Source organism: Vicugna pacos, chromosome 35 (genome assembly GCF_048564905.1).
Source record: "Vicugna pacos chromosome 35, VicPac4, whole genome shotgun sequence".
NCBI lineage: Eukaryota > Metazoa > Chordata > Mammalia > Artiodactyla > Camelidae > Vicugna > Vicugna pacos.
Genome location: NC_133021.1, coordinates 22269685 through 22291365, shown reverse-complemented (window position 1 = coordinate 22291365; position 21681 = coordinate 22269685). Strand labels below are relative to the sequence as shown.

At 44.6% G+C, this 21681-nt stretch overlaps 1 pseudogene; it reads right to left on the bottom strand.

Annotated features, from left to right (window-relative positions):
* Positions 1 to 969: 969 nt before the first annotated feature.
* On the bottom strand, positions 970 to 5614 carry LOC102542476 (R3H domain-containing protein 2-like; annotated as a pseudogene).
* Between the last annotated feature and the right edge of the window lie 16067 nt (positions 5615 to 21681).

The following is a 21681-nucleotide window of genomic DNA, read 5'->3' as shown; positions in this document are numbered from 1 at the left end:
TAGCGTTGTGCATTTTGACAAGATCTATCTTAGGCTACTTAATTTTCTTATCTTGCCTTTTTCACTTCCCTTTTATTTCGGCATTCCTAAGTTTACTTCCTTTTATTTGTTTTCTATCTACTGGTACCTTCTACTTAATGGATGCATCAACTTCCTTTTCCTTACTATCATTTTCTGTGTGGACTCAACTGACTTCTTTACATTGTCAGATATGGTTGTGAAGCCTCTAAATTACCTAAACAGGTCCTCAGAGTGGTTACAAATTTTCCATAAAGTTTGACAAATATTTGGTGACAATATAGTACTTTTTTTTCAGTAACAGATTTTTTTTAATATTTAAAAACAAAATCAACTCCTCCCAGATAGCCCCCCAAACAAACAAAAAATCAGATTAAATAAAATTTACAGTGAATATACCCAGCAAACATCTGTATGTGCAATTAAATACTGTGTCTGTTTCTGTGGCACAAACCTCAAACAAACAATATACAAGTGTTCTGGGGGTGGAGGGAGGCCCAAGTTTTAACTCTGTGGGGCTCGGGGAGACAAAATGGAGTGAGAGAAAGGGGAAATCAATTTCATTTTTCTTAATTCTGTCCATATAAATATATTCATAAAGACCAAAAAAGAAAGGGGAATTTGGGATGGCAAGGGAATAGGAGAACAGGGGAGTTTGGCTCCCAATTCTACCTGACAAAAATTATGAAAGAAATTAATTTCATGGTGAGAGAAGAAATAAAAAAACAATAGAAGAGAATAGGAAGGAAAAGGAAGCAACACGGGGCCAACCAGGGAAAAAGGGGACCCTTGACAGGGGAGTGAGAGTCCAGTGAGAGAGTCAGTGTCTGTCTGTTTCCATATTCATCCCTACTGTCTTAGGCTTCAGTTTAGTGTCTGCCACCTTTCTGCCTCTGTGGCCTGGCAGGACCTGCTCCCCCCAGGCCATGCCGGTCCCTTCCCCTCCTCGGTTCATTGGGAGCTGGCTCACTCCAAGATCCTCAGGTCATAGTTCTTTTTGGCCACTTGAAGTTTGAAGTGACTCATGGAGTTGTTGAGGAGAAGGGAGGCATTCTGGGCAGCCAGGGGGCTGGGGAACAGAGCCACGACGTACAAGGCAGCGAGGTCCGCATGACAGCCGTTCTCAGGAGTCCCATCGTTGTCTCCCCCACCCCCACCAGGCAGCCCCTGAGCGTCCTTGAGCCACCGGATCTTGGCGCTGGACAAGGCAAGCTGAGAAGAGTTTGTTCACCTCGGCATGGGTGATGCCCTCAGGGAGCTGTTACCTCCAACACCCACCCCAAGACAACATCTGTCGTCCCCAAGTCAGTGGAGGCAGATTTGAGTGCTGGTCTCTTGCTCCGGTTTCCATGCTTCAATCCACTCTGTCCCTGGTGCACTGTGTAAGTTGACTGGCCATGGAGCAAGAGAGGGCAGATGGACAGACTGTACTGTAATGGCTGGCCCAAAAGGGAGTAGCGCCCATCACCCTCTGCTGGACCCCCAGGCCGGGGGAACTGTGTGAGGACAGGAAGGGGACTGAGTCCTGTGCAGACACTGTTGAGGCTGGTGATAGGAGAAGGTGCTGCAGAGTGGGTGGGAGATGTGACAGGACTACTGCTCATCTGTGTGTTGGCCTGGGGGCTGCTGTCAGGACTGTACAGGTCTCCAGGCTTCTGCCCACACTGGTCCATGCTGTAATATTTACAGTGACTCCACTGGGCCATGGATGGGTTCTGGGGGGGGGGGGGCTGGGGTCCATTAGGGACATTCAGCTGCATGACCACCAAGCCTGGTCTAGAAGGTGACACTCCTGAGTACTGCTGTGGCATCTGTGGCGAACTGCAGGGAGAGGGAGACTGAGGCATCTGGTACTGCTCAGAACCAGAAGGCTGCAGAAACCCCACAGAAGGGCCTGTACCACTCTGCTGAGCTGGTGGGATCATGCTGCAGTGGACGGGTACGCCCCCTGCTGGGAGGCCCCCTTGTGCAGATTGGCTTGCTGGGACCAGCGTGGGTTGCTGGAAAGGCAGCTGGACCACGTTTTGTCAATCATTACCCACTGGGACTTGGTAAGAAGGTAGTGGAGTGTACTGAACCACCAGGCCTTGCATCTGGCGCCCGATGCTGCTCCTCCAGTTGCTGAGCAGGCCCTGGTTCTGTGGCTGCCGGCCCCCAGTCGTGCCTTGGTAAGCCACCTGCTGCTGGTTAGGCATCACGGGCTGTAAGCCAGGCTGCTGGATGGCTGAGGTGGCTGTTGACTACGCTGGGGGCTGCAGGCCACCAGGTGAGAGGCAGATATTGCTGGTTGGAGTTAGGATGCTGTCCAGGGCGATAGTGAGGGACCTGGATCCGCTGAGGGGGCTGCACATAGCCTTGGGGTGGCAGGACTGGCTGAGTAGCAGATGCATGGCTAGAAGTGGAATAGCCAAAAGTGGGGAGGGGCTGCCCTGTGGAAGCCATGATGAAGCTAGTCTGCTGAGGGTGCTGGGAGATAAGTGGGGGCTGAAACAGAGCTGAGGATGGGTCAGCTGCTTCAGCAGACCCTTGGTGGCTAAGGCTCATTTGTCCAAAGGGGTTGCTGAGATCATCTGCCTGTGAGATCATGTGATTATTCAAGGGTGGCTGCTGCCGAGGCGTGGGTGGGAGTGCAGGGAGCTGCCGCTGTGGTTGCTGGGCAGTACAAGGGAGAAGGCCCCAGACAGACTGGGATGAGGTGACCTGGCTGCACACTTCTGGGGCACCAAGTGCCACACCTAGCCTGGAGATCCTTTCTGCACTGCCACCTTTACTGCTCCCAATGCTACCACCCCGGGTGAGGATAGAGGTTCCACTGAAGCTGCTGGCTTTGGGGACAGGGGGCCGCATGGTTTGGACAGAGCCATCAGAGTCCGTGCCACTCCAACGCCGAGGCTCCAGGGATTTGAGCTCGCTGTCTGTGCTGCGCTGGCAGCTGCTCGAGGTGTGGCTCAGCCCCTCATGGTTCCCCACGATGTCATCTAGGTACCTGTTCTGGCCAGTCTCTAGGGCAAATTCTCTCGGACCCTCTGATATTTCTCCTCTGTCTCTTTTACTGACTTGCTCCTCCGTCCACCCTGCAATGGAACTCACATCTGGTTATCATCTCAATCCAGACTGGCATCATCTCTCTTGAGAATGAATCTCTGCTGGAATTCTGTATTCTTCTCATCCTTTATATGTTCTGAGACTCTCTCTTCAGGGATTCTCGTGTTACTGGTTTTGTTGATGATGACAACATTTCCAGTTTGATCAAAATTGTGGTCCATCCTGAAATAGGCAGCCACCCGGTGTAACAGCATCTGGTGACATGAGCTTGTCGGTGGTGCGATATCATGTATATATGAACACGGTACGGCGAGAAGCGAAGCAGTTCTCTATTGATTCTTAGAAAAGGATTTACATCGAATGTGCATGGTTCCTCACATATCATCTAAGTTTTAACAATGTTAATAATTTCAAGCTATTTAGGTTTCCAGGCTCCAGGGTCCCAGGCTCCTGCAGTAAGCACAGAATGTTACATGATCAAGGACAGATTGTTTTTAAGTTCAGTCACAAAACTTAACATTAAGTAGCCCATTTGTATCCAGCCGGCTGTGCCTGTCTTAGGTTGTCCTCCTCTGAGGATCTTACCCGTCGTTGGCTATCCAGCCGTTCACACTGGATGCACTGCATAGGCCACCTCGCATCCAGCCGGCTGTGCCTGTCTTAGGTTGTCCCCCTCTGAGGATCTTTACCCGTCATTGGCTAGCCAGCCGTCCACACTGGATGCATCGCATCGCCTAGGCCACCTCGCATCCAGCCGGCTGTGCCTGTCTTAGGTTGTCCTCCTCTGAGGATCTTACCCGTCGTTGGCTAGCCAGCCGTCCACACTGGATGCATCGCATCGCCTAGGCCACCTCGCATCCAGCCGGCTGTGCCTGTCTTAGGTTGTCCTCCTCTGAGGATCTTACCCGTCATTGGCTAGCCAGCCGTCCACACTGGATGCATCGCATCGCCTAGGCCACCTCGCATCCAGCCGGCTGTGCCTGTCTTAGGTTGTCCTCCTCTGAGGATCTTTACCCGTCGTTGGCTAGCCAGCCGTCCACACTGGATGCATCGCATCGCCTAGGCCACCTCGCATCCAGCCGGCTGTGCCTGTCTTAGGTTGTCCTCCTCTGAGGATCTTACCCGTCGTTGGCTAGCCAGCCGTCCACACTGGATGCATCGCATCGCCTAGGCCACCTCGCATCCAGCCGGCTGTGCCTGTCTTAGGTTGTCCTCCTCTGAGGATCTTACCCGTCGTTGGCTAGCCAGCCGTCCACACTGGATGCATCGCATCGCCTAGGCCACCTCGCATCCAGCCGGCTGTGCCTGTCTTAGGTTGTCCTCCTCTGAGGATCTTACCCGTCGTTGGCTAGCCAGCCGTCCACACTGGATGCATCGCATCGCCTAGGCCACCTCGCATCCAGCCGGCTGTGCCTGTCTTAGGTTGTCCTCCTCTGAGGATCTTACCCGTCGTTGGCTAGCCAGCCGTCCACACTGGATGCATCGCATCGCCTAGGCCACCTCGCATCCAGCCGGCTGTGCCTGTCTTAGGTTGTCCTCCTCTGAGGATCTTACCCGTCGTTGGCTAGCCAGCCGTCCACACTGGATGCATCGCATCGCCTAGGCCACCTCGCATCCAGCCGGCTGTGCCTGTCTTAGGTTGTCCTCCTCTGAGGATCTTACCCGTCGTTGGCTAGCCAGCCGTCCACACTGGATGCATCGCATCGCCTAGGCCACCTCGCATCCAGCCGGCTGTGCCTGTCTTAGGTTGTCCTCCTCTGAGGATCTTTACCCGTCGTTGGCTAGCCAGCCGTCCACACTGGATGCATCGCATCGCCTAGGCCACCTCACATCCAGCCGGCTGTGCCTGTCCTAGGTTGTCCTCCTCTGAGGATCTTACCCGTCGTTGGCTAGCCAGCCGTCCACACTGGATGCATCGCATCGCCTAGGCCACCTCGCATCCAGCCAGCTACATGACATTTCTCACAGCTTGTTTATCAATTCATCCAATGGCTTGTTCTCTAGATACTTCAGGCGGGGGCCTACAGAGTTCACCTGAGGGAACTTTTTGAACTGGTGGTTGTTGTCAGTAATTCCAGAATCTCCTGTTCTAAGTTTAGCAGCAGCATTCTGTCCCTTGGATTTTTTTTTCAGTGTATATACAAGAAATTCATGTAGGTCTATTGCAGTGGAGTCTGCATATTCCTGGCTGGAGTCTCTAGACAGCATCTTCCTTGGGACCTTTTGTTTGTTTTTATTCGTCTGCCTTTTCAGAGACATCCTTTGTGGACTTCTGTTCCTCCTTGTCAGAAGAGCAGCTGATGTGCAGTTGAATTACATCCTGGGTTTCTAGTGGTCCATCAGGAAACGGTGCAGAGGACTCCTCACATACTGCACGCTGCCCATCACCTTCAGCTCAGAATCAGACGTGGCTCTTTTCCTGGCATGACCACAGTTGTATGTCCGCCTCTGTGCCACCTGACGCAAACTGGTGTCTTCACTCTTTCTCGGTTTCTTCCTTGCTTGAAGTCTTAGATATTAACTTGTCTTTGTTCATAGATTCTTCCACCAGCTTTTTTTTTTTTTTGATTGTTTCATTATTTCCAGGGTCTCCTGAGTAGTGTTACTGTTAGACGTCGTCTTCATAGGACACAGTAGCCTCTACGGACTCTTGAATAAATGTTCAGCCCTATTGGCCCGGCACTGGAACTGCGTCACATGCTGGTAAGTCTAACCTCACACGGGCCGCTGCGGGCCTTGCCCGCATCTCAACCCGCCGCCTGCCCGGCTCTCGGACGGCCGCGGCAGGCCTTGCACGCGTCTCCGGCAGTGGCGGGCCTTACCTGCGTCTCCGCCTGCCGTCTGCCCTGTCCTCCGCAGGCCGCGGCGAGCCTTGCCTGCATCTCCAGTCGTTGCGGGCCTTGCCCGCATCTCCGCTCCCCGCCTGCCCGGCTCTCCGCCTCTCCGCTGCGGTTCGGCCGTGGGGGCGGGGGGGTGGGGGTGGGGGTGGGGGTGGGGGGGTGGGGTCGGGGATGTCGGCGGCGTCGGCCGCGTCGGCGGCGCGCTTCCGGGGGCGGGCTCTTCTCTGTGTGTGTGTGTTTCCCCAGGGCCCAGGGCGGGGGGGCAGGGGGACTGGGGCGGGGGGGTGGGAGGGGCTTGGGAAGGAGGGGCGAGAGGGGAAGAAAAGGTGGGAAACCAAGCCCGGAAAGGGAGAAAAGCAGGGAGAGGAAGGATATAGTACTAATACCACTATTTTAACTACCCACTATGCCCATGCTATTCAGTTAGTGCACTAGGCACCCTCTACTAAGTAGGAAATTTTTGCTTGGCAATTCAATTTACAATTTTAAATTGTATAATTATACAACTTTAATATTCAAGTTTACATTAAGAAGTGAGGCTCTTACCCAAACCATTTTTTAAATATGACCAAAAGGCATATGAAAAGTACACACAATCCAACGTATTGACATAGCTAATCTCTTGGATTCATTTTTCTATGGGTTTCTTTCTTTTTTTTAAACTGATTTTATCTCAAATTTTTTTTTTTTCTGATTCAGTGAGTTTCTAAGATCAGAGCTCATGCTAGCACATACACACCAATATAGTATCTGTTCTGATAGGCTGGGCTTCCATTCTGAGTGATCAGCACCCATGCCCTATCTGAGACATTAAATATTTTGATTAATACTTCTGCCTAAGATGTTGTAAACTTGTTCCACACTGGATCCGATGTAGAAATGAAACAGAATATGGCACAGTTTCAGCAAGATTTCAGTGGCAGGTGAGTTTCAGGATGAAACACTCCTCCTTCTAAAGAGCTGGTGCCACCTCAGCAGAAGTGCGGGTCATGGCCACTCACTGCTTCCTGAATTTCTTCATCAGGTCATTTCTCATGCCCGGCCAAGTTTAAAACCCTCCGAATGTGATGCATCAAATACAGAATCATTTCTCTATATATTTAAGGCTACTCATGTATATATTAAATATTGGAGAATAGCCCTGCTACAATGCAAATGTAACTTTCACACAGAAAAACTACCGTGAATTTTTTCTCTCAAGGATTTTCCAAACAATTATATACTTTAAAATGTTCCCATTTTAGAATGCTGTCTTTTTTTTTGTATGATTGAGTTTGACTTTCCATTAAAAATTTTCTGCAGTATTTGGAAAAACAGACTTTCCAAGGGTAGTATTATTTCAAATAGTGAATGTGTAAAAGGAAAATAGTCTATGTAACTAAGGAAGTGCAATTCCTCTGGCTGGTAGATGTCACTAATATGTCTATGAGGCCGGGGTCTCTGTGTCCGCACTGAAGTTTAGTGAGGTTCTCATGGAAAACTGGAGCAGAGGTGTGTAGAGGCCCTGAGTGACCTCGGACACTAGTGCAAGGCCAGTTCATAATATGCTGTAGCAAATCTTACTTCATTTGAAACCATTGTGAGTAGCTCGCACTTTCTCATCTATTGTGTTCAAAACCATATACTTGACAATGCTTGCTGCTTGGAAAGCACTGGAGTAAAAACTTTGGTTGTGACAGAAAAGGAAGAGAGGAGAAAAGAGGAAAACGAAACTGGAATATTTGCTTAGGAACCACTCTGCTTCTTTCTAAATATTGGCTCCTGTTAACGTTGAGAGGAACTGTAGAATCACTCCCTGTAAGAGTGTTCCAAATAGATTTTTCTCTGACAACATATCAGATCTTAAGACAGCTAAACATCCTTTCATCAAATGAGAACAGTAAGGAAGCTATATCCATACAAGACGCGCATTTACAGGCCAGATTTACATTTTCTTCTTCTGCATTCAATCCACTGTGATACGTTGTTTTGATTGAAATATGTGAAGAGAGCCTGACCTCATACATATATGCAATTGGCAAAGGAGTCTTTTAGTAGCTTTTTCACATAAAAGTCAGTTGCAAATGGTGAATCAAAAACCCTATCAATGAAATTTTAGTTCTCTGCTACGTTAACATCCATTGATCTCTCTTATACTTTGCAAGGGTCCTGTAGCTGTGTATTATTTTGTAAATCTGTGTAAAAAGCTGTGTAACATGTACTGGTCATGTGGAAAATACCAATTTATCAAATTAGGCAGATATTCCCAAATACTGATACATTTAATTACATAATCTAAAAAAAAAATCGTATTCATTAACAATCACCATCGGTCTCATCCAAAAAGTCTTTAAAAGTTGTCAAGTTCATGGTGGTGGATTCAAATTTTCTAAAATTCGAGGTTTTTGCTTAAAAGCTTCAATTTTATCTTTGGTAAAAAATACTGTCAATTGCTTTTCTGGAAGTGACAGTCTCCTTTCATTCTTTTGGGGAAAAAATCTGCTACATACTAAAATCTGAATAAGCATAGTTTTTCTGTCAGTTGTTCTTTGAAGCCAAATGATGTCCCATGAAAAAAGTGGCTAGTTTAGCTTGCAACTAAAGTGCACAAGTATTTTTTCTTGAGGCAACTATCTTAACAGTGTATGAAGCAGGAGTACTTTATGTGTGCCTCTCATTTCATCACCTTGTACTCAGAGGTGGAGATTTAATCACATTTACTGCAGCATCAAGGACAGACTTCAGTGCAACTGGATTTTTTCAACTATAACTTCATGGTGGTGCAGGCTATAATGACTCCCAGTATAGGGTACAGTTTGGTACTACCACCTGGATTCATGCTAAAGCTCACAGAGTTTTATTCATTGTTATTTTTGCACTAAAATGTCAACACAGTTTTAAAAAATGATAAATAGCATTTTACAGTTATTAAGAAAATAATTTTGACCCCATGGACCCCATGAAAGTGGACTGGGATCCCTAAGATTCAAAGGACCACATTTTGAGAACTGCTGCCTTAGTTACTGCATAATATTGCTTTTTGTGTCTTAAAACATGCATTTTTCCATCCATGATTCTACTTGCTATCTTCTTAGCCATAAATCAAGGCTTGCTCCCTGACTTCATGCAAGTTTTTACTCAAAATTCACTAGAGCTTAATGAAATTTTATTTTGAGAATATGGCAAGAGCCTAAGGAACTGCAAATATTTAAATTCATATAGGACTGCAGTAAATATGACCTTGTATAGAGGAATCCATAAATACATACAGAATTACACTATATTCTTTAAAGGCAAATGAATAACCAATTCCTCTAACATAATTCTACTCTTATCATTAGATACAGAGCTGTGCAGTTATTTAAAAAAAAATACGGTAATGCTACATGTAGTTCTTCCTGTCTTTAATTACTATGGAATAAAAAAGTTCAAAATACTGTGCCAGTTTTATATATATATACCTCTCACATAAAAAGTCATATAATACATCCACCTACATAAAGTCAATTGAAAAAATTTCCTTTTATGTAAGTTTTATACTTTTTGAGAATTTCATCTTTTAATTTTAAAACCAGAAACCTATTAGCCCAGGCTCTATCTGCCGCTGATCAAAGTCATCTCAGAATTCCAATGCCTAATTTCTGCATTCAATATTATTATCAGAATTTTGGCAGAGGGACCATGCTGATGTTTAAAAATGATATTTTGGCTTATATCTAATCTGATCCACTGTGTGTTGATTTTATGTTTCATGTCTTCAGAGGCCAATCCTATTTGTCTTGTTTTCATGTCCTTGGTATATCAATGATAGACTTAAACCCTGAAAGGAATGGCCAACTGCTTAGTTTTCCAGGTGGCATGCATGTAATTCTTCCAAAATAGACACAGACCCTTAATTAGCACAAGCCATCCCCTTTTGGAAGCCTTATCAGAAATTCTCCCTGACATCTTAAGTGTAGCCTATGGTGTATCTGCCAAACCATCCTAAGAACTGCATTAGTTTCAACTCTGTTTGCAAGCAACCATATTCAATGCAGGCTGACTGAAAGCAAAAATAGAAAGGTAGTTGTGGGAAATTTGTTATTTGGATGGAGGGGTGTCTCACGGACCCCAGCTGGACTCAGTATGGGACTGGAGCTGGGAATTGCAAAGCTGCCAGGACCACCACTGCATACCCACTGTATCGTGCTCTTTAACAGTCTAACTTTTTCTCACTTCTTGAGTTCAAAGGGCAGAATGCAGCCACCCCACACTCTCTAGTGATGTGTCCCAGTCCCAGTCATAAGGGGTCTCTCTTCCCTCATTACAAATTCTTGGGAGAAAGAAATATAATGGTATATGGATATATTATATGACATTTTATGTAAAAGATATCTAAATAAAATTCTGTCTGATAGCCAGTCCTAATCCCAAAAGCACAGTGCTGTGCTAAGTATCTATATACATTTTCATGTCAGCTCTAGGTTGATTTGGAAACTGAGAACAAGATACTGACTGACTTGCAAATTAACTCATACTGGCTATTTGGGTTCTCCATGTGTAGTGAAGGTGGTGGCCATCACTTCATTTAATCTGGCAGAAGAGCCTTTTGGTACAAATATAATCCAAGGCACATGGGCTGTCTGATCAGGATACTTTATTGCTTTCAATAAGTCTAACAAAAGAAAAACCAAACTTGAGGCAATTTTGTTAGTTATAGAAGTATTTCACTGAGAAAAGCACCAACTCAGTCACTGAACCAGAGCTGAACTGACAAACAGCATCCTCTGTGTCCCCACATGCCCTTTTCTGCTCCTTCCTCCCCTCCTGTCATCCCACTTTCTCCACAGCTATTTGATAAACCCTCTCAGGGGAAGACGTCACTGATATTCTGTATTACCTCTCAGGAGGAACATTTTTTAAAGAGGACACTTGGAAGGGGCAATGCTTCATCCAAAGGGATAGACCTCTGACAGTATATTTACCTGCTCTCTGAAAGGACAAGGCAAAGAATGAAATACTTAGAGTGAGGTGGGCCGAAAAGTCCATCTTAGAACCCCTTGAAGTCCATCCTGGCAACCCTATGTATTAAAATCCCATATATACACGAAAGGAGCCCGTGAACCAGAGGGCAGGTTCTGAGTCCTCTGGAATTGTGAGAAATGCAAAACTTTTCATCATGGTGACTTGCAAATGAAAATCTGATATTCAAGTCTCTGAATATTACCGGAAGCAGAATGCTGATGGTATGAAAAGGAACAGAAATAGCACCCCATTCACATGCAAATGTTCAACTTAATTTCAAATGAGTTTTTCTAAGTTGTGATATTTTTTGATAATTTCTGAAAATGTTTCTCCTTAAAGAAGGGCCACATCCTTTCAAAAAAAAAAAAGATACATTATATTAAGAGAATCACACATATTAAGAGAGTCACATAATTTGCAAAGCTCAGGTGGTGACTGTAGAAATGGGATATTAATAATCCATGCAAATCTACTTTTATATTTCACCCTTGAGAAAATTAAAACAATATGCAACTCCTGAATAACAATTAGTATTACCATCTGTTACTACAGACAGATGCAGTTGATAACCTTTTGCTTTGGGCTTCCTGGTTTTTAGAATATTTTTCTTCTAAACCCACTTTTTTTTTTTTTTTTTTGGAAGAAACCTGAGCCTTCTGTGATGCTACACTAGGAAGCCAAATTTCTATCTAAAATTTTTTCACAAGTGATCAGGATAAGGGAAGACAAGAAGATGCACATCAGATTCACGCATAATACTGAATCAGTCGAGACTGAAAAACTGTTAGTTATATTGGTATTTTGTAGTAACAGAACATAACTTAATTAGAAATTGAGAAATTAGAAGAACAGTCACACATAAAAAGGACAGAATTGGGGACAAAGAAGTTAATCAATTCCCTAATGCCCACACCTCCTTCTCTAAGAGCCTGACTGTCCCTGTAGCCCGGAGGAAACTTTTCTTCCTTCTATGTGACATTGACTCTTGTCCACAGAATGAGTGAAAGTGGAGTGACAGTGGCCCCCTGACCCTCATAATGAGTCACCCCAGTTCTCTCTCATGGGAATCTGGAATTGCAACATGGACACTAAGGGACTTTTGCTTCATGCTATTAAAAATATTTCTAGATACATGATACCGAGAGTCCTGGTGAGTTCTGTGACGAGACAGCCACATGCCAGCCCCGTCCTCCACAGTCTGGCCCTAACTTATCACCCAGCCTTCCACCCCACCATTCTCCAAATCAAACTTTGCAAAGGATCAACTTCTCATTAAGGTTGCTTTCTGCTTTCCTGTCTCCTTTCCTTTATTCATTTTATCTCCTGTATTATGAAGTACATTTCCTACCACACTTTGCTATCCAATTTCTATGCTCCCTTCAAGTTCAGGAAGAAAGCTTTACTAACATCAGAGCACCAAGCAGGGGTGGGTATAGATGTAATCTGAAATATTTTTATTATGGATAAGTACATCATTGTTGAGGATTTGATGTGAGATTTGAAAAGGCAGACGAAAGCCTAAAAAATTTAGAAAATTATTTTTGGATTATCAGGAACTTTATAGAGCTGTTAGAATTGTAGGAGACTTCAGGGGAGGGTATAACTCAGTGGTAAAGTGCATGCTTAGCTAGCATGAGGTCCTGGGTTCAATCCCCAGTACTAACATTAAACAAACAAACAAACCTAATTACATACCCCAGCCCCCAAATAAGGGTAAGGCTTTAAAAAAGAAAGAAAGAAAGAAAGAAAAAAAGTTATTTAAAAAATTGGAAAAAAAAAAAAAAAGAATTGTATGAGACTTGGAGCCAACCTTAAGAAGATTGTGATCTGGCAAGCAAATAACTTTTCAGTATAGTAGACTTTCTTGGAACTACTATGTTGATCTTTAAGAGGTAGGTAGGTGCACACCCACTACCTCTCTAAGCCCTCTCCAGGCTGTTCTAAAGTCTGGTGGCATGGTACATGAAATCTTCTGGAAAACTGGCCTTTGTTCTGGTTCTCAGCAGTAAGTTCAGAAGTGAACTTGAACATGAACTCAGCTGGGAGAGTCTGGGGAAGTGGGCAGGTTTATTTATATATTTATTTTTGGTCTATTCAGGTTTTCTAAAAGCTATACCTTTAAGAAGTACTGACATCCAATTTTTCTTCAGTGAATTCTTTCAAATGTTCAAGAAACAGAAAATTCTGATGACTTTATAACTGTACTAGAGCATAGAGAAAGAAAAGTTTTGTTTTGTTTTTAAATAAAATCAGCATATAAATTTTGATGGAAATAGCACACAAAAAAATTATAGGCTAGGCTCACATGTGAAAATCTATGCAAAAATCCTGACTAAGGAGGAAAATAAAATCCAATAATAAACTGAAAAAAGTCCACAAAACCAAATGGAGTTTATCCTAGGACTTTATAACAGGCTTAGTATTAGGATGTTTATTAACATAATTTACCATATAAATAGGTCAAAAGAAAAGATATTATCATGTTGGTAGGTGTAGAAGTGGCATTTGGTAAAAAGTCAGTGTTGCAGAGGAGGGTGTAGCTCAAGTGGTAAAGCACATGCTTAGCACGCAGCAGGTCAGTCCTGGTTTCAATCCCCACTACCTCCTCCAAAACTAACTAAATAAACAAACCTAATTATCTCCCCACCCGAGCCCACCCAAAAAAGTGCCTATTCTTGACTTCAAACAAATTACAGTAAAATACAATCAAATGAATATTTCTTTAATATGATAAGATAAATCTGTCAAACTAAAATGTAGGCTCATACTTATGGCAAAACACAAGCATTTGTATTAAAGTCACAAATAAAATGAGGATGCTACTATCCCTCATGCTAATTGACAGAAAAACAAATAAACAAAACCACACACACATAAACAACTTGTGTCTGAAAGTCTCTGTTCTTGTTTAGGAGAAAACCCAGCACCATCACATTCACTCAAGTTTTCAGATGCTAGTAAACCAGAAACTATTTGTAAAATGGTTTTTATTTCAATCACAGATCAACATCTCTTCTTTGGCTTTTCCATTTCCTTCATTTCCTCTCTCGGAGAAATCCCTTGATGGAGCAGAGGGAAGGGGAGACAATGATGGTTTCAGTGTCAGACAGAACTAGAAAGGACATGGTCCCTCCTGGGGTCTCTCTTACCTGATGGGGACCACTGTGTGTGCTCTGGTTAACGGTCTTGGGAGAGGCCAGGAGGCCTGCTTCCCATAGCCTGGGCCTGACGCAAATGCTTCCTAAGCGCCAGTCTTGCGGTTGGATGTGGGATGTGGGCTGGTGCAGCCTAGTTGGTTCTGTTCCTTGCGCTGTGGCCTTCAAGGCTTACACGAATCATCTCTTTGCAGCAAAGGCAGCTGTGGTAGCATCTGTCAACCTGGGGTCCTCTGTCTCAGGTGGCTGCCACTCACCAGCTAATAGGTGATTATCAGCTCTGCCCCTTGTGGGCCCCTCTCTAAATTGAATCCAATAAAGTCCTTATAAATGAGTTTAGCGGAATAAAGTCCAACCAACCCCTGGCTCTTTTTTGCAGAAGTGCGTGGTCTCAGTTGATGTTTTGTTTAAACAAAGAAAACAAAAACCGAAACCCCCTTAGTTTCTATGAAGAGCTACCTGGGGTAGCAAATAATCACATTTATAATGAATATGTTGATCCGGTTGACTGCCTGCAGCTGGCTCTTCAGGAGGTGATTCTAATCCCACAGGGAGGAAGGGCAGTCCCAGGACAGAGTTGGGGCAAGAAAAGTACAGTTACTGGCAGCCTAATGTTGCCGAGGGTCTTAACAGATATTTTCTCATCGAATCCTTTCCATCTCCTGCAATAAGTATCCCCAACCCGGTTTTACAGGTGAGGAAGAGACATTCAGAATTTATAAAGAGAAGGGACAATATATTATTGAGGAGTAGGGAATTTGGTCATTAGTCAGGAAGAATCGAAAGGGCTTCTGGAATTTGGGAATATCTGCCTCAGGCTCAGGGGAGTCTCAGACAAAGAATTAAGCCAGGCCTTGGCCCGTTCCTCCATCCCTGGATTTCCTCGTGGAATATTGCTATAATTATTAGATTAATGGTGTCAGTGGGTTGGAGTCCTTCATGCATTGAATTTTCTCCTAGACTAGATCATCTCTCATAATAAATTATTACCGCTTGTTATGACAGGAGCAGAGAGAATCACTCAGTGCCAGAATTTAATTTCCCACCCATGCCTAACTATAGACGGTTCATCCAGGGAACATCGTTTACCTGAAACTCCATCCATCCTTTTAAAAAAGTGAAGTGAACGGATGCTTTGTTTTTGCAACTTGAACAAGCACATTACACAGCAAGGAGGAAACTCTTTCCTTCTTGGCCGCGAAGGATTAACTGGAACCACCTGCTCTTTTGCGAAGGTAAACCAGCCCGAGCCCAGCCGGTCATGGAGACTCACACCGAGGAATGCTTCCTCCCTCTAGCCCAGGTCTCAACAGCACAGAGGGAACGGAAACCTTGTACAACAACTTAAATAAAAAGAAATACTAAAGAAAATCCCTCCTCTTTACTCTCTTGAGCGCCCCAATCCTAACACAGACATATAAGGAAGTAAGGAGGAAGCAACAGCCTTAGCAGCAGGATTTCCTCTTGACCAAAATCTGAATCGAAAGACACTCTGAATCTCTCCTTTGCTCAAGTTTGTGTAATTGAATTTTCTTGGAATTCACAAAGTTACTGCGTTTAAATAAATTAAAATTTCTCTTGAAAGTCATTTCCTTGGCAACTGTAACAAGCTTTTAATTGCTTTCCCACAGCCAGAAACCTCAGTTCTGACACTGTAATCAAGACCACAAACCTTTTTTCCAAAAGAGGGAAAGGGGTTGCTAAGTAGAGAATCCCACTAGAGCGTGTAGCCTGTGTTTTTTGGTGCACATGCTCCAAGGCCAGGACTGGTGGCAGCAGGTCCTGGGCAGGGGGGACCTTCAGTGTGGATCTTTCGGTGCTTCTTCACTACTTGCTTTTTGAGGCGTTGGGAAGTCTTTAGCTGCTTGGGGAGACCAAGTCGCTCCTTCTCCTCGTGGTGTGCTGCCAGTGATCCATTCCCCTTGTGTAAATGGAAGCTGGGAGGGCTTGGGGACGGGACCATATTAGTCATTCCAGTGAAGCCAAAGCTAATGGCCCATGTCATTCGCTCTGACTCTGATGGGTGCCTGTCTGAGGCAAGGATGCTCCCTGAGGAAGAGGGTGCAAACTGGTCTGGATGTTTCATCCCAGCTGAGGTAACTTACTTCCTCTTGTTCCTCCTTTCTCCTCAGTGACCCTGCCCAGCCCTTCTGGGTCTTTTTTCTCTGCAAAAGCAAAGGCTGAGTCTGCGGCTATGTCATTTTCTAAGGGGAGATGCTGCTGCCATGTCCTCTGTGTGTTTAAGATGATCTTGTCTATGTGACTAAAGTAGGATAAAGGGCTTTGGCCGGGAAGCCTGGTCCTTACAGGCAGCAGCACAGAATCAAAAGATAATTAGCATATCCTGAACATTCCCTGTGTTCCAGGCACTGGGTTCTCCTCTCATCTGAATCTTCACTCTCACCCTAGGAGGAAGCCCTATTTTTGTCATCGCTTTACAGATGAGAGAACGGAGGTTCAGAGAGGTCAAGTGATCAGCTCAGGGTCTCAGAGCTAATCAAGAGCAGAGCTGGCGTTCAAGGCCAGGCAGTCTCTCCAGCAGCTGCCTTGTTGAAGGAATGAAAACGTGAGCAAACAGCGCCGATCTCTCCTGGCAGGAGCCCAGGTGTCCAGGCCACCTCCAGCCCCGCCCTTTAGGATGTCTCCTCCCTGAAATTACAGCACTCATAACACCTACTAAATTAGATTATATTTATGTGGCCATGGTAGTCCCTGGGAAGGAACTTAATAGGACTCAGTGCCTCAGTGGATGTCAAGGGCAAGAAGCAGAACCCTTGGGTCCCCTTTGGCCTCATAATTAACTGCTCTGGTTTGTTGTTTTATCATAAACACTGGGCTGGTAATTTCAATGCTGGTTGGGTTAGCATGAGAATTGGAATCTCTTTACTACTAACAGATGAAAAAATATCAAGTGAGGTATGGGAATAGGGACACTATTAAAAATCTCGTATACATCGGGGTAATGTTTTTACAGTCAAAACAAATCTCTTTAGTCGTTTCGTCTTAAAGTACTTACATATACCCATTGCACAGATATTCGGGAATTGCAGCTCACTGACGGCCAGAAGAAAAACAACCCTCTCTAATGTCCTTTTGGGATGAAGACGTTAAAATTAGAATAGAGTCAGCTCTCTCTCCTTAAATTCATCTCCCTCCCTACCCGCTACTGGAAACTTCCACTAAGAATTTAACTGGGATGGCAAGAATAAAGAAAAAAATTGAGTTTATTGAGTCATTTCTAATCAGAGCTTCCTTCACATAAGCAAAGACAGATTTAGACCAGATGCTTTTTCCTAAGCAGACATTTTGATACATGTTGCTGAGAATTGTCAGTTTCCATGCCAGGCAAACAATGTCAAATGTGTCCATTTGTTTCAATCACAGCCCAGGAAACATTAGGAGATATGAAGTAGAAAAAGAATTGCCATTCTACTGGCTAAAGACTGGGAAACTGCTAGCTCCTCAGACTAGAACTCACTCTCATCTGAAGTCAACAGACTGAAACGAAGAGATGGTTTTGCTATTTCAGAGTCACAACTTCTCCACCCATCAAAGACTAATTCTGAAGGTTGTTGTTTACGTGAAATATCACAAAAGACTTCAGGTTCTAATATCTTTCAGTGGTTACCAGGGGGAAAAAATGTTGTTATTTTGTATGGCCAGAGTGGAGTCAAAGACGGCCCCTGCCTGGATAAACTGCAATAAAATGCAAGCAATCAGGTATGAGGAATCCAATGCCAGTTGGGATGTGTGTCAATCTGAAAATGAAAATATTACTGGAAGATGAGTAGCTTCTTACAACATGTAGACTATGCCCCAGTCCACAGTCTTTTGAAGCAAAAGCTAAGGGCCTTGAAATGGAGTTTGGGGGTGGGAAGAATCGGAAAGAATTGATGGAATTAGTGGTTCTCAGATTTGCAACTTACAGAAAAAAATCACCATCTCCCACCTACATCCTTCCTTGGAGATGAGGTAGTCCCACCCTCATTTCTCAGCTGAAGGAATGGACGTAGCTAAGGTCACACCCCAGACCAGGGGCAGAGCCAGTGATCTGGGTGGAGCGCCTTCTACTTGTAGGAGACCACGGGAGAAATCGGAGAATCTTGTCAGGGTATGTGTGTTGTTGGAGGGGGGCCAGGAAGGAGAGGTGATAACACAGAAGGATAAGAAACAGACTCTGCACATGCTTTACACTGGGTGAGCAGAAGAACATGCAAAAGATGTTTCCAGCCTGAACCTGTTATGCACAGATACTAATGACCAAGAGAGTGTTTAAGGATTAAGCAAGAGCTGATTTATAAAATTCATGTACAGTTACTGTCATTACAACAAGACTTGTTGAACGCTCTTGGGTACAAAGCACCACGCTAACTGCTAATGATGTATTTAACCCCCACAAAAACCTTGTGAAGAATATCACTGTCATAACAACATCCATGAAGATACGAGGAGGAATAAGAGATTCTCCCCAGGCTGAGGGAATAGAGGAAACAAAGACAGAATGTCAAGGTGTTCCCGCCACATCTGGCTTCTCCATTGGTTCCCTTACAAGCAATATTACAATTATCCAGAAACTTCCTCTCTTATGTCCTCCCCCACCCCCATGTCTGCTTGAAGTGCTCTCTCTTTACTCCAGACTAATACCTTTTAGAGCATCTCCAGCCCACAGGGGCAGCCCGGACCTGATAAGACAAATCGGGATATACTCCGCCAATTAAATTCAATTCTAGCTTTTAACCTGCCCACATTCTTAACCCCTGAGAGCCTGGGAGAAAATCCCCTTAACACGTGATGCCTCCCAAATCCACAGAGGCCCAGAAATAAACCCGACACAAAGGAAACACACGACAGCCCACACGTAGCCTGCATGTGTATAGTTTGCACTGTTGTATACCATTGTGCCTAAACTGTATACAGTATGTCCCAGCTGTCCTGAAAGGTGTGTGGGGCCTCACTGAGCTTCCTGGACCCAGGCCATGGGCCATGGGTTTTGCTTTAGAACTGAGAGTCCAGGAACTGAGAACACTGACGGATATTTGATCTCATTATGGCAATATTACTATGAGTTTCAGTTGTAATCGTTGTTTTGAGAACTTTTTTTTTTAAAGGAGTCTTTATCTTTTACGGATTCGTATGAAAATAATTGGGTGTTGGGGAGGATATGGGGTAGGGGGATAGATGAAACATGATTCAGGCTCTGAATTAGTAACTTTTGAAGCTGGGTGAAGCCTTTGTGGAAGGTTACTGTACTGTTTTCTCCACTTTTGTATGTATGTGGAATTTTCTGTAATAAAGTACATTAAAAAAAAAAAAAGAAAGGATCTGACTGAAGGAGAAATCAGAGCAGTGAAACAATACCCTTCAGAAGCAATACACCAGAAATTGACACATTATAATTGACTGCACTTCAATTAAAAAAAAAAAAGAAGTAATTGCAAAAGTAAGGGCTTTTTTTTCCAAAGATTCAGAGACACTCTGAGCTCTGTGACAAGGGAAGGGCATTTTATGCGGGCAATTCATTAAAAATGAGCCCCACAACATGACAAAGCCAGAGATATATCCACGGTTACACATTTATTTGGGTTTAGAGAGACAACACAGATAAAATACTTTGATCATACACAAGTTTATATTTGGTAGGAAGAACAGGTTGCCACGTGTTTATACTTTTTATTGTTTTCTGTCTTTAGTGACGGAGAGATGCTGGGGGGATGTCGATGTCTTTCAGAAACACCAGTTGGGAACAGTATTTTGGCGCAGGTAACTAATCAATACACAGTGTTTGCACTTAGCATTTGACAGCAGGAGGGCACGTGCAAGATGATACCAACTGTCAGGCTCCCGGATTCTTTGTCCTGCTGCTATATTTACACCCGTGCTTTCTTGGTCCATATTCTGAGTTGCAGGGACTCCAGATCTTAGCAGGGATGGTGCCTGCAATGTTGGCTGTTTGTGGTGCTCCATATTGGTTTCCTCTGTTCTCGGAGACAAAGTAGCATTCCCCTTATGTTTTGTGAAATCACAGAATTCTCAAAGGAGATTTGTCGGTAGCGAGCGTGGCCGAGGGCATTCTCTCTGTTACAGCTGAGGAGGAGGGCACACAGTATAGCAGAGAGAGGGCAGGAGAGAGCTCGGGAACAGACGGGAGTGTGGTTCTGGGAACATCAGCACAGCTACCACACAGAAAAAGACACGTCAATAATACACTGCAGAAGCTTTTACAGCAACACATGTAGATTGGCAACACTGTACAGTTCAGATCTAAAGTGCACAACCCCAATCTGAGGTGACAAGACAGTACCGTCAGTATGATAAAGGCAACACAGTCACACACACGGTTGATTTCCTTTCCTTTCCTCACATCCCTGTGACAGTCCAGGAAGTCAGTGCCATTTACATGTCTCCAATGAAGACACATCACACTTTTTTTTTCAAGTATTTGAAAATAATAAATACAATATTGCTGTATAAATGAAAATGACCATGTCAACTGTGATTAAAGCTAAAACCAAAACTTTCTAATATTTTGTAAAGGATGGTCCCCTATAAAGGCCTTTGGCACTGGGAATTTGGGCTAAAGTTCAAAACAATCTCCCTTCCTTCCTTCCTTCCCTCCCTCCTGAGTGGATTACAAACCTATTTTGAAGAGTATTTATTAAGCTACTGGGACCTGGCAGGCTTTTATTTTCCCCCTTCCCTGGGTTATGGTTGTAGGATTTCACTGCATAGGCTTAAGCAAGGCTCCCAGCACACTTGGGGCAGGGGGTCAGGGAAACAAGCTATTGGTAAAAAATGATTTTGCTGGAATGTCAATACACAGGCACAAATGTTCCTCCTTTAAATTGTCATACAATTAACTGAAACAGCTGCCGCTTCTGAGAGAGAACTTGTACCTCTAGGTAGAAGCATCTCAGAGTGGAACGGGGTCTGTCCAGATCAGGGCACTGGGCTCCACAGTCTCCTCTGAGCAGGACGGTGCGTTTGGTCATCAGTGTCTCTGCCTCTGAGATGGGGCCTTTTGGCCTGAGGCTCACGAATAGGTGGGCACTTGTGTGCTTACTCTCAACAGCCGATTCCAAGGAAGGAAAAGAATGCTTGGCCATTAGACACAGTCTAGAATGAAAGGCTTATTCCTTCATGAAATTTTGGGGCACAGATAAAGAGTTTTCTTCTACAAGTCATAGGGAATCCATTTGCTTCCCAGACAGAGAGAGCCCAAAGCTGGGTTCATCTCAAGTATGAACGTTTTTGTGTATAACCTGGGAGAGAGATCATAGGGCGAGCTCACGGTGATTTCAGGGGTCGGACCCTGCTGTTGTAACAGAGGGTTTTTCTATCTTATGAGAGATGGAGTCCTCTTTCTTCCCTCAGATACCTGCAGTCTTCCTGACGAGAGATCTGACTGGTCCATACAGAAAAGACCAATGTTCTTAAACACGTATCTGCAGTCTGCGCACATGGCTCCCCTGCCCTCCCATGGGGATATGGAGTCCGACAGTCTGTGCCCCCGACATGTCTGTGGGGGCTCTGGTTAGCTCATGTCTCTCCATCAGGTTTGCAGAGGCAGAAGGATGCTTCTAAAATATTATTTTGGATTCTAAGGAGCACATTATTGTCTCCGCATCCTCTGGTCACCTTGC